Source organism: Euprymna scolopes, chromosome 8, assembly GCF_053919585.1.
Source record: "Euprymna scolopes isolate OS-2025 chromosome 8, ASM5391958v1, whole genome shotgun sequence".
Lineage (NCBI taxonomy): Eukaryota > Metazoa > Mollusca > Cephalopoda > Sepiida > Sepiolidae > Euprymna > Euprymna scolopes.
The window spans coordinates 45,710,085-45,724,461 of record NC_136489.1 but is presented as its reverse complement, the minus strand read 5'-3'; the positions used below and the strand labels follow the sequence as shown (position 1 = coordinate 45,724,461).

Sequence of the window (14,377 nt, the reverse complement as noted above, 5' to 3'; positions counted from 1 at the left end):
CTAAATATAATTAGATCCTTCTTAGACAATAGGACCATTCATTGATGGACGTTCATCCAAGCAGCATATCATTAAAACAGGATTGCTTCATAGGTTGATCCTTGGACCATTATTATTCCTGATATTCATCAATGACCTCCCTGATAATATTGAGTCAGAGATGGGTATATTTTCCGATGATACAATGCTCTATATCATGCATGAGAGAAGAATGGATGTACACAAATCTAAGACAATGGCTGAATCATTAGAAAATGACATTTAGACCGTTGTTGAATGGGGCCGTAAATGGATGGTTACATTTAATGCTAGTAAGACAAAGCTGCTCACCTTTAACAATTACAAGAAGCCTCTCCAACTACCGATATCCATGACAAATAAAACCCTACCTGAGAATTCTTCCCTCAAACTCCTATGCTTAACAGTCACAAGAAATATGAACTGAACTAAATACATTGAGGACATTGCAAAAGCTGCTGCAAGGAAGGTGGGCTCCCTCTATCATGCTAAAAAACTGCTCACACCTGGGAGTGTCCTGTACCTCTATAAGGCCACGATTCGTCCATGTCTGGAGTATTGTTGCCATATCTGGGCTGGTGCATTTACCACTAATCTCTCGACCTTGGATTGGGTCCAAAAAAGGGTCTGCAATCTAATAGATTCCACTGTGTCAACTAGGCTCCAACTCCTGTCCCATCGCCACAATGTTACATCCCTGTGCCTGTTTGACAAATATTTTAACTGAATGTGCTCTGATGAACTCCTTGTATGTGCTTCCTTATTGTACATATCCCCGACAAACCCGCTTAGCAACAAAATCCCACCTTTTCACTGTTGAGGTCCCTAAATGCCAGAAAGTTTTTTACTCAAATAGTTTCTTCCTTCGAACAGCTAAACTTTGGAATTCTCTTCCTGCTACCTGCTTCCCAAACTGTACTGATATGCAGAAGTTCAAATGCAACGTAAACCAACATCTTTCTTTGGCATGGTCCCAATTAGTAGCTCCTTACGTCCAAGTGGCAATATGCCTTGTTTGGGGTGAAAGTAAGTAAAAAAAAAAAAAAAAAAAGGAGGGGGGTTGAAGGTACAATCATCAGTGAACATGCTACTAGGGACACAATTATGAATTACTTAACATTTCTATCCAGTCATAGCTGATGGAACTTAAGCAAGCTATTCCCATGGATTAAATAAAGGAATCAATTTGTAATTCTGTACATATTCCAAAGTTTTATAAAATAAACCTGAAGAAGGTTGGAAGTTACTTGACTTTCTTCAAGCGGGGAATGGAGAAACTATACCAGATGCCAAGCATTCACGTGCTAACTTAGATATTCTAACAGATCTTTTTAAGATTCTGACCGTTCCTTTAAGTGCAATTGTTGGAATCTCTCTTGCACTTGGTTCATCGGGTATATTTGCCAGATAGTTTTTGACATAGTTTTTCATGGGTTCAGTTGATTCTATAATAACTGGAATGAGAGAGATCTTAAGATTCCATTTTCTTTTCATGTCATCCATAAGACCTTGGTATTTTATCTTTTTCCTCTCATCTCTGTTTAACTGTGGCTACCGTAATATGATGGCCTAGCGACGACTATAATTTAATCTGGTGATGTCATGAACATCGGTCTGTTGAAATTTGGTCACGTGTCTCATGACTAAACCGGAAGTTGGTTTAAAGTTTTGGAGGGTTAAATAAATTTAAACATGCCGTCGAGATGTATAGTTTCAAAATGCCGAGGTAACTACGAAAATGGACCAAAAGTTACCGTGTTTTCATATCCAAAAAAAAAAAGGAAATAATTTACCAGTGGATTACTACAATAAAAAGAAAGGATTTTACTCCATCTAAATATAGCAGAATAAGTGTTAAAATGTTTGAGATATTTAAAAGAAAGAAAAAAAAAACGCGCCTTTTTTATTTTTATTTATTTATTTTTTTAGAACGTATTTTAAAATAAAAATGAAAGTATGTATATAAAAAATGAATTTTACATGTAATTTAAGTTATGTGCTGAAATAATAAATTATTATTTAGAAACTTATTTAAAATGGGGAGTATGGTGAAAATATTATGTACTTTCACCTAACAATTTAATAAAAGCGATATCGTAAAAACGGAATTCCTTGTTTAAATAATTCTAAATAAGAAAAATTATTTATCTTTTTAGTTCAACTATTTTACTGTGCAATATTTATAGGATTCTTCAGGCTTGAAGTAGCTATATATATATATGTGTGTAGGTGCTAATGCAGAGTGATCCGTGCTATTTTTTAAATCGTAAATTTTTACGACGTGCCCCAGCATATTATAAAGACCCCAGCATCCTCATGTTAAGAACGGCTTTCGGAATAAACACCCCCAACCTCGAAAGCCGTTCTTAACATCGGGAGGTTCAAGGGGTGTTTATTCTGAAAGCCGTTGTTAATATGGGGAGGTTGGGGGTGTTTATACTACGCTGGGCCAGGTCGTAAAAAAATATCTTTTTTTTTTTTTTTTTTTTTTTTTTTTTCACTTTTGTTAATTTACAGCAATTTCCCAATTTTTTATGTTATTTTTTGCTTATTAAATTGTTAGATGAGAATAAAGTAAGCCACCCCTCTCCTTAAATTAAGAATAGGTTTCTAAATAACTTTATTAGGCACTTCTGCAGTTTAACATTCGCAAGCAAATTTAAAAAGCCACTTTCGGTACATGGAGGAGGTAAGGCTTTGTTAACTTTTATGTTGCGCGGACGGAACTCTCCTAAAATGAAAACAATTTGTTTGTAGATCGTAAACTGCATAAATACCGATTTATTTACCAAATTATATTGTTATATTGAAGTTTCCAGCTGTAACATGGTTACCATTAAATTAAAGCTTTATAACAATTTTGATTAATTCATAATTTAATGGCCAAACAAGTGTGTAAACTATTAATAGTTAATGAAAGAAAAATAGGTAAATTTTTAGATTAGATCCACCTCCACAATTTTTTTTTTAAATGGCTACTTTTAGAAGTTTTCGACTATTCTGAATACGGAAATCACATTGAAATTTTGCAGAAATAAGTAGTTATCGAGATATAAAAAGTTGTTTTATGCATTGTATTCTTTGGTGGAGATCTTTTTTACGCGCATACGTGCGCGCCATAAAGATGGCCACCAAAGAATACAATGCATAAAACAACTTTTTATATCTCGATAACTTCTTATTTCTGCAAAATTTCAATGCGATTTACATAAACTTTATGCCCTATAATCTCGATCACTTGTGAAATATTGCTATAAGTTGACTTCAAAAGCTCTTTCTCTGACTACTTTTGAAAGGCAAAATGTTAATTTGGTTTTGCAAATTTTCAACGAATATACTATTCAAGGTTTGCTAACCTTAGGAAAACAGGAATGCTTGCCAAATTATGCAGAAATCGCAGAATGCATTCAAATATTTTATATTTGGTGGACAATACTGAATGTGAAAACACCATATAAAGGTTGTCGACTTCATAATAAATATGCTAATCCACTTACATTAAATAGTGATAATTATAGTTTCCTAAATGTGTTCTGTGACTGGTTAGAAACTTGGTATAGCATTCCTGAAAGAGCTGGTAAGTTAACAAAGGAAACATATACTGCTTTGCACCATACTATTTACGCAATTTTAGAATTGACTAAATATTGTATAAATGTACTGAACATGGTGTACATATTACCAGGAAAGTTTCAGACGGATAACCTTGAGGCAAGGTTTGGCCAGTATCGACAACTTAGTGGAGATCAGTATAATATATCGATACGTCAGGTGTATGAATGTGAAAAAAAACTCAGAATGTTGTCACTTTTAAAATTGACCTTACCAATTAATAATCGAACTATTGAATTGAAAAATTTGAAAGAAACTAACTGGGATGAAATAACAAGGAAGCAAGAGTTACATGTTTATAAATTTAACAGATGTAACAGAAGATGATGTTAATCAATGCAAGGAAGTACTTCCTGTTATATTATACTTAGCAGGTTATTGCTGTCCTGCAGTTTTCAAAAAACTGAAATGCAATAGCTGCAATAATTTAATATCCGGGAGAGAGGCTGTTGAAGAAATAGCTGAATTAAACATCTACTTTCAGGGTATTAACAGAGGTTCTCTGCTATACCTAAATGGTATAACTAATAATTTTATCTTATATAATTATGTAGTTATAAACAAACTTACAAAATGCGATTCTTTTTTACATTCGATTCATCAGAGAAAATTAGCCATGTACGTAACTTTAAATATTTTGCTGATCAAAATCGATTATTTCATGTTGACTCTTGTGATGAGGGTCACACTATTCAGCAAATTGAAAAAAATGCTGATATGGAGTTCATCGAATTCCCTTTATAAACAATTTTTGTCGCAAAGAGAATGACAATATTAGTAAAAAAAAAAAAAATATCAGAAAAAGAAAAATTCAAACTTTTAATTAAATTCTACAGCACATTTTTGAAAGGTTTAATATTAAATGTTTGAAATATTTCTGCCTTAGTAACTTGTTTATATTAACATTTGTTTGAATTTAATTTTTAACTTATTGTTGGCCCTGTCGGTGGGGCGTTAGAATACACCGACTGCCTCCTTGCAGAGGGTAAAAGTCTCTCAATGGGGGTCCTGGATATGATCTTAAACTATATCCAATGGTGAGGCCCCAGCTTGCGGGCTTTGGGGAGTGTGGAGCCATCCTTTAATTACCATTGCTCCCAGGTCCACTCTGACCCGGAGTGGTAGTACCTGTTAGGGTTCCAACTATGGGTTAAATAGAAACCGACTTGAAAACAACAAATATATTCTATTAAAAAAATTTTCTTCAAAGTCTTTGGATTCGGCATTAAATAACCCGAAAAGGGTTGATATGCCGTAAAACAAAAACAACCAACCAACCAACTTATTGTTCGTTATTGAGTTAAACCAATTGTTCGTTATTGAGTTAAACCAATTGTTCGTTATTGAGTTAAACCAATTGTTCGTTATTGAGTTAAATCAATTTATTGTTCGTTATTGAGTTAAACCAATTTATTGTTCGTTATTGAGTTAAACCAATTTATTGTTCGTTATTGAGTTAAACCAATTTATTGTTCGTTATTGAGTTAAACCAATTTATTGTTCGTTATTGAGTTAAACCAATTTATTGTTCGTTATTGAGTTAAACCAATTTATTGTTCGTTATTGAGTTAAACCAATTTATTGTTCGTTATTGAGTTAAACCAATTTATTGTTCGTTATTGAGTTAAACCAATTTATTGTTCGTATTTCAGTTAAACCAATTTATTGTTCGTATTTCAGTTAAACTAATTTATTGTTCGTATTTCAGTTAAACTAATTTATCGTTTGTTTTCAGTTTTAATTGTTTTTTTGATTTAAAAAATATTTATTGTTCATTTTTATTTATTTCTATTGAATAAACTTCAGTTACATACAAATCAAATCGTATTCCTTTTCTTTTTAAACTTTTTAACAACTTCTTCTCCCTTTCAATTTGTTTTTTATTATATTTTTATTATTAATATTGGATGAGTTGCAGTACAAAGTATCATGTTTATCTTTTTTAATCACATTTTGAAGTTTTCTAACACTTTCTGTAAAAAATGTCTGCTCATTATCGACAGTCTGTGTTCCACTTATCTTGCTTGTTAGGACCTATGGCGATGACGTCATTTTTCAGCTGACAGGCCATCTATGACGATGGTCACGGTTTAACCCCCCCCCCCCCCCACGCATCATAGGGGTTATTGGTATGATGCAACATACTTAAGATAGTCTTATGGCAACAGAACATATATTACACTACCCCCATAGGAGGAGGTAATGCATGAGATAGATGATCCATGACAACAAAACATACTATATTGCCCCCAAACATTCAAAGAAGGTAGTAATGCCTGGGAGGATGGTATTACTACAAAAGAACAGATATTACACTAAATTGATCACTGGAATGGATATATTTGTTTGAAGTAGCTAAGTGGTCTTGGCTACAGTACTTGAGTAATACCATCTATGTTTGTATTGTTTTAATTTACTCGGACAATTATTCTCATCTTGGGTGTTATTGGCACAACGTTTTGGTCGTTGAAACCAACGGCCTTCCTCGGGCGTTAAATCCATATTTCCTTTTCTCTAAGGAAAAGAGGGGTTAGCTTTGCATTGCAAGAACTCGGACCGTGGGTTTGAGGGTGTGTCCATAAATCATAAAGAAAGTTCAATCTTCAGGGGTCACTAAGATATTTTTTAAGGCTTTCTTATGACTCGATTTCATGGAATATCTACGCTAATTATCTATATTAGCGAAAAAATTTTTTTTACAAAACAGGACAGACATCCCACGCGCATTTTTTTTTTTTTTTTTTTTTTTTCGTTTGCGGGCTGGGCATATTTTTCTGCTATTTTCCCCCCTAAAAAAAAAAAAAAAAAAGAGAAGAAAAATTGAAAATACGCATGAGATGTCTGTCCTCTGTTTTGTAAAACATTCTTTTCGCTAATATAGACAATTAGCGTGGATATTCCGTGAAATCGAGTCATAGGAAAGCTTTAAAAAATATCTTAATGACCCCTGAAGATTGAACTTTATTTATGATTTCTGGACCCATCCTCAAACTCACAGTCCAAATTCTTGCAATGCAGATCTAACCCTTCTTTTCCTTAGTAGAGAAAAGGAAACCTGCATTTAACACTCGAGGAAGGTCGTAGGTTTCAACGACCGAAACTTTGTGCCAATAAGATGAGAATAATTGCCCGAAACAATACAAACATTCACATCTCATCTAAAAAAAAAAAGATTCAGAATTGCATTAATACAATTTAATTGGTCACTTTATTAAGTGGTTTGTAGTCATAGCTGATAATATTCTTCAGCTTAGGGTTTTGGCATATCTTTCACCGTCTTCCCAGGCTGCTATATTCTAGCCAAATATATTCTTGTGAGGAGGAACCCGGATGTATTCATATTCATTGCATCAGAGAGAACATTCGTCTGAAATATTATATTAACCTGAACTGAGCATAAAAAGATAGTACAAGGGTACATTAAAAGATCGTAATAGCATAGTTTCGGTTTCAGACAGGTATCAAATCTCCATTAGCAATAGATATTATAAAATATTTTGATGCACTTTTGACTTTGTGTTAACAAAGCAATAATGATGATCTCATAATAACAAAACAGATACTACATTACCCCCATCAATTATAAAAGGGTGGTAATGCTTGGGAAGATCGTATAAACAAACACTATCCATGATCCGTTATTACCGATCATTACTGTGTCACACTGCCTACCTGGCATTCATTAATGCTTATCCTCGAGTGGCCTTTGGGCCTTGATAAGTGGTGACCACCCCGTGTGAGTGTGTATATATATATATATATATATATATATATATATATATATATATATTATATGATAATTTTCGAAAGAATGGATATAATCTATTGGTGTAGAAAATCGTGAATTTCAATTTGATTGTGAAATAATTGTACATCTACTTTAGTTCATGTAAAGAAATTGCGAAACCTCTTGACTGTTTCTATAAAAGAATAGTCTTTAGTTTTATTTCTTTTTTCATTGTTTAAAATAAAAACCTAAAAACATTTAAAAATAAAAGCCGCGAGTAAACAGTGTATTTTTACACTTTCTAAAATAGCCGACATGTCTTGTCGTTTTGTACGTTTACAAGATCTAAACGCGGAGAACAATAAAAAACAGTGAAACAAACAAGTTTCTAGAATCAATGAGATTTTTGTATTGTTTCCATCTTGTTTTGCCATCAAATTTCTCTTTTGACTAAGAATCTGAATAGATCGCATTTAAAAGACATAATAGGTCGAAAAAAAGAGTTGGCGTTCCCACATTGTTTGTTGCATGGTTTATTCGCATCTCTAACGCATCCGCTATTTCATGATTTCTTTTTGTCTTCGATTGACGACGCTTAGTACAGCTTGGACTTCACTCTTATCTTTCGAGAAAAAAAACCCTGTAAATTTTGTGAGTTGACAATTTTTTTTATTCATAATTTTTTTTCAAACTTTGACAAAAAAACGTTGATCTGATTATTTTCCCTAGTTTCCAGGTTTGTTTTGCTAAACCCATTTTAAAGGTGTTTATTAATTTATCAGTGCACTACTGCACTATTATCTCTACTAAGCTTTTGTATCAAGATAATGTTTAAATTTTTTCCTCCTCATTTTTATTATTTATTTATTTATTTATTCTTTTGTAATAATGTCTTAATCAATGTTCCTATTTATTTCCTACCCGCAAGGATTTAGACTCAAAATTCTTTTTTTAATATGGAGAAAATCCAACTCCGTAAAGAGTCACTTTGACTTGAAACAAAAATTTAAATTGCCTCTCTCTATAAGGACTTCTTTCACCGGGGACAGAAAAGAATAAGTACACAGGCGCAGAGGCTGTTTTTGGCCTTCGGGCCTGGAGCGGAAAAGGAAGTAATCAGTTCGGGTCAATGTGGGGGCAACACTTCATATCGGACAATTGCTAATTTTGGACCCTGCCAGAGTGCCCCCTTGGGGGAGTTGGTTTTTCCTCCCCACATTAAAAAACGGCCTTGTGCCTAATTTTTTCAGTGGGGAAGCAAATAAATAAACATCTAAGAACAAATATACTTTGCTACAAGAAAATTAGCAAGAAATCCTTAATGGTGGTATTTCTTTTTCAACGATTTTGGCCAGTGTATCTTCCAAACCTTTTTCTGGCGTTTTGTACATTTACGGTGCACTAATACTACTACTATTACTACTGTGTCGCTAATGAAACATAAAAAATCGACTCTTTTGTGGATCTTAATAAATCTTTAATTCTGGCTTCCAGGTGGAAACGCTTTGCAAATTAAATAGATTTGTTTTTGAAACATTACCTTTTTTGTAAATACATATTAAAAGACCATTTTTTTTTTTTTTTTTTTTGCAATAACTACTTTATAGCATTTCTACACAAAGCTGTTACATGTATGCGGCCCTCTTTCAGTTCAATCTAAATTGATGATGAAAAAATAATGACCATTGTGGAGGTTGGAGGACAAAATAAGATCACTGTGTAGTCGTCAGTGCTCAACGGAGAAAAGGTTAAACTCTTGAAGTCGGCTTTCATATGGCAAATCTGATAGACCATGCATAATTTGAGTAGCCAGTCTTTGAGTTCTCTACAGATGTTGGATATCACATAGTAGATATGGAAAAGTGGCCTGGATACCATACTCTAACATTAGTCTATGAAAGACATAAAGTGTGAGGAATACTTCAAGAGTGAGTTTGCAGAAAGAGTGTTGAATGAGAAATAGAAATAACATAATTTATCTAATTATTAGTGATGGGACGATTCCAAGCTTTTTTCTCAATTCTGATGCAAGCACAGTTTTGTTCTTCCAAACTGCTGGACTTTATTATTTCTTCCGTTTTTCCTGCTTTTCTGATTGTACTGATCCGCAGAAATTTAAATCTACTGTAAACAGAAATCTTGCTGCTCTACTTCCTACGGTTGCGCATGATCCTAAATAGTAGCTACCTCACGTCAAAGTGGAAATATGCTTTGCTTGGGTTGAAAGGTCATTGAAAATTTTGCCCCTTTTTTAATTATTTTTGTTGGTCTCATTTACATTCATGCAAGTTAACTGTTAATGTTTCTGTCGATGTCTTCTGGAAACATTCGATCTACCAGAGTTGCGATTCTGTAAAAGTACATCCGATTCAAAATTGATAGTTTTTATTAGCCAGTTTATGTTCCTTCTGGTTACATATTTTTGCCAGCTCAGGAGAATGGCATCATGACAAACAAACGTATATTACACTACCTATTCCCCCTTCTCTCAAAGAGACGTAATGCCTGGGAAGATGGTCTTATAGCAACAGAACATATACTACACTATTCCCGTAAGTGGAGATAATGTCTGGAATAGATGGTCCCATGCAACAAAATATATACTACATTACCCCCACTCATTCAAAATGCTCGGGAAGATGGTATCATTGCAACAGAATAGAAAGAACATTAGTTTTAAATAGCAGAATAAATTGAACTGAGCATAAAAAAGATTCTGCAACATAGTAATAATACAAATTCGACCTCAGACAAACACATACCAAATCTCCATTAGTAAAAGTAATTATATAGTTTCATCAGATACCAAATCTCGATTAGTAATAGAAGTAATTGTATACTTGCGATTTCAGACAGAGAGATACCAAATCTCCATTCGTAATAAATATTAAATTAACTTTTGCATGCACTTTTGACTTTAGCTGTATCAACATACAGTGAATGCGATTTTTAATTTGGACGATTCAAAATGTTTTTCAGAACTGCTAATCGTATTTGATTTTTTTTTTTATCTTGAGACTTGAAACATTATGGAATGTTGTTGACATTCTTAGATCAAAAAGTGTTATCGGTTAAGCCTCCACAAATTAACAAGAATCTATTGCAACAAAACACTTGTACATTTCTTTCTTGTCAGTGAAAGAAATGAGGGGGGTGGGTGATGTAAAGAAATAAAAAGTAAAAAAATCAAATAATTATATAAATTCTCATTTTTTGTTAACTCGGTATTTAGTGTTAGACCACATCTTGAATGATTTGGTTCGTAAGTTTTAGAGTAAATGAGATGGACCTGTGACCTGTTAAGTCACAACCGTTATAAATATTCTAGTTTGATTTCAATAAAAAAAATTCATGATGTCTTACATAATGAAAAATAAATCTTTTAACTTCTATATTATCATGATATACGGCCTTTGGGTCAAGATCAAAGTGTAGTATCTGTTTTCAGATGCTACACTTCAATTTCTTGGTCTCTGTTAGTGGAGGAGAAATCCTTCACGACTGAGACAATTTTTATTTTTGTTCCTTTTCTCCATTAAAAAACGACCCTGGTGTCTAACTCTGCCCCGTGGGGAGGCATTGTATATAGGAACTTCTATATTATCTTTCTTTCCTGTTCTCTTTTATTTCCTTTCTTTGTCTCTTTTCTATTTTCATTATTTTTTTATTTTTTCTTTTCCTTTTTTTCTTTCTGATTCCGTTTTGCTTTCTTATTCTTTTTTCTTTTCTCTCATCTTTTCTGTCCATCTTTTTTCTTTTTTATTGTTCGTTTTCTTATATGATTATTTGTTATATAAAAGTAAAGAGGCTTATTATGGCATCTACATCACATTTATGGTATGTAAATTAAATGACTATGCGGAGAAGAGTCGTTCTATTTCAAAATGTTCACACAGACATCAAGAAATATTAGAATGGTTGAATAAAGATGGTGAGAGGAGTGCAAAATACAAAACTAAGAAAAGTAGGAGTAATTTTTTATTCAGTTTAAGTTTTGAGACATTGTGTTGAACAAAGATGGCGGCGTAGTTCAGATCAGTAACCAAGATGGCGGCCAAGAATCAAATGCGGTCCATGGCATAGTTAACCTGTTAAGTTCTGAGATATTGTGTTGAACAAAGATGGCGGCGTAGTTCAGATCAGTAACCAAGATGGCGGCCAAGAATTAAATGCGGTCTGTGACATAGTAAACGGCGAACTGATTGAATCCAAAATTCGACAATTTTTATGATAATTTTGAAACGTTTTCATTGGTTGTTTTGCACAGACGGTGCTTATAAAAATGATTGGCGAATCCATTCGTCTCATACCCCCATTAGGAGTCAAAAACATTTTACAAATTACAGCTAATTAGAAGAATTAAATTATTTTTTTCCGAACATAACTCAATCCAAGAATTAAGATTTTAAAATGTATTTTGTGGTTATAGTGTATATGTAAAAGCCTTAGGTAAATAAACGTTGATTAATGTATCTTTAGTATAATTAAAATGATTAACCCCTTTTTTTTTTTTACCTTATTCGTATCATTTAGATTCTTCAGATTACTGTTCTCATCTTGAATGTTATTTTCACAACGTTTCGGTCAATGTAACCTCCGACCTTCTTCAGGTGTTTGTGTCCAAACTCTTGAATCTGCACAGAATTTTGAATGAAACCCTTTATTTAATTCATTGAGGCAACATACTCTCGTTCTATCAATCACTGGATAGAAGTCATAAGTAATTGTATCTTAACTTTCAACTTTTAGAAGGTCACTTTTACAACTGAATTTTTCCAAGTACTTTAACCACTGTGCCACAGGCCCTCGTGAACAATTCTAGTACAAATTTTATGAGCCTTAAACCTATTTTATTTCTTGGTGTAATATCACTATTTATTACTATATATATATGAGAGAGGGGTGCAAGATACAAATATAGTACTTCCTATTCATTACTGTATATATTATCTATTACTAGTGGGGTGGGGTGGGGGCACACAGGTTTGCCCGGTCGTTAAATACGCTTAAATATATTTTAATTTGTCCAGATTTTGTATATATTATTATGGCCATTAGCTAGAATCGAAAGCAGAACTGTAGCATTCAAAACTGGGGATGTCACCACTGTACCAACGTGACACGCATATGAACTGATTAAAAATAAACTAAGATGAATGTACAAAATGTATAACGATTTTTTTCAGTTTAACCCCTTAAAACTATTTTAACCAGCTAGACCCAAAAAAGAACGGTTCATAAAAAATACAATCATTTGAGATCCCTAGCGCCGCTCTGCGACTTTTAGTTCCAGAAGAGATAGTTTAAAAATATGAAGACAGACAGACATAATGAGTTTTATAAATTAGATTTATAATTAACGGTTCTCATATCGTGTTAAATTATAATCTAGGTCTGCTTAGTAGTTGATTGTTGCTCAGCATATGTGCTGTTTCTTTGAGTCATCTTACTCACCACTGTTCTTCTGTCTATAACTTTTACTTTGCCCCATAAGGGTAGATAGTTACTCTTTTCCCTTCATGTATGGCCAACCATATCCGATTTTTCAACCTCTCCACGTATCATGGCTTTTCACTGTTCTTCTAACCGTATTTTTAGTGAACAACATGTGTCACCTTTGTATAGTTTTCCACATTTACATGGGATTTCGTATACAGAAACCTTTTTGAGTTGTTTGATGGGGAAGTCTAATTCATCGCCATGTTTACAGAATCACGAGACAACATATTGCGTGTTCGTGTTTCCTTGTCAATATTTAACTTGCACATTATTATTTTGTGATTTAGAATTTACTGAATATTTATGAAACCTAACGCGGACGTGCGTATGCAAATGCATGCAAAATGACGTCACTGGTAGGGAAAAATAAAGACTTTAAAAAGGCGATCACGTTAGAGACAGGAATAACGTTCAAGATCACCTTAGAGGCGCAGATGATGTTTGAGAAGACGATCACGTGAGGGGCGTTATAGTGGTAACGAGTGAATGAGGATGTACAAAAACAAAACGCGAGTTGAAGTTCTTTTCTATTTTTTGTCTACTTTGTGACTGAGGCTACAACATGTTGATTCCCTGTGTAACGTTACATTTATTGAACTCCAATAAATTCAATAGCATGAAATAAAACGTATTTATAACAATCCTATGTAAAACAATTATTTAATGAAAAAAATTAAATCTATCACAATGCATTTCAGTTTCTTTTTAAAAAGGTCAGACATTTTAATCTTTTATTTATAATTGAAAAAAAAATAGATAATTCGTGTATTAAAAGTTGTAAAAGCTATTTTACATGCAATAATTTGATTAAAAAAAAATGGTTAAAACAATATGACGATATCAGCTTCCTGACTCAAATGCATTAAAGTTTTTTGGTTTTACTTATTTTTTTTCTCTTTGCAAGACTTAATCATGTTCTGAAAAGTTCAAAACAAATACAATTGAGATCTTGTTCTCCCCTACTTCCCTCTCTAAAAATACTACCTTCATGATTTAAAGAACTTGAAACATAAAAAATTTCTTACTTTTGAAAACAAACTTTTCAAGAAATTCCAAACAAAAACAAATTTTTTTTTTTTTTGCATAAAATGACCCCCCAAATGTTGAAATGCCATTAAATAAACTAAACTAAAACAAGATGACCATAACGAAATTCATTTTCTAATGAAGATGATCATTTTCCATGATAATTAAAGTAATTATCGGTTGTAATAATTTTTTTTTCCTGAAGCCAACAGTTAATCAACATTAATTAACATTGAAAATCCTTATTCTGTGCTGAAAACCGTATTAAACAGCCACCTCTACAAAGCTACAATTCGCCCATGCATGGAATATTATTGTCACATCTGGGTTAGTGCAGCTACCACTTGTTTCTCCGTCTTATGATCCACAACTAAATTTTTTTTTTACATGGGAATCACCACTTATCAAGGCCCGGAAGCCACTCGGGGATAACGGTTATTTTGTGGACAATAATCAATGGGATAATAATTGTAGTAATAGTTGGTATTGGAGATT

General features: G+C 33.0%; 1 protein-coding gene across 3 annotated transcripts in view; it reads left to right on the top strand.

Annotated features, from left to right (window-relative positions):
* The window catches only part of LOC145283543 (cytosolic purine 5'-nucleotidase-like), a 1,063,943-nt gene that overhangs the window by 66,950 nt on the left and 982,616 nt on the right, over positions 1 to 14,377 (top strand). The window contains exon 1 of one of the 3 annotated variants that reach the window (XM_080132416.1): positions 7,889 to 8,008. The exons of the other annotated variants lie outside the window; for them this stretch is intronic. The gene's annotated coding sequence lies outside the window, so the exon portion shown is untranslated. Of the gene's footprint in view, positions 1 to 7,888; positions 8,009 to 14,377 lie in introns of those variants that run through there. 3 annotated transcript variants of the gene reach the window in all.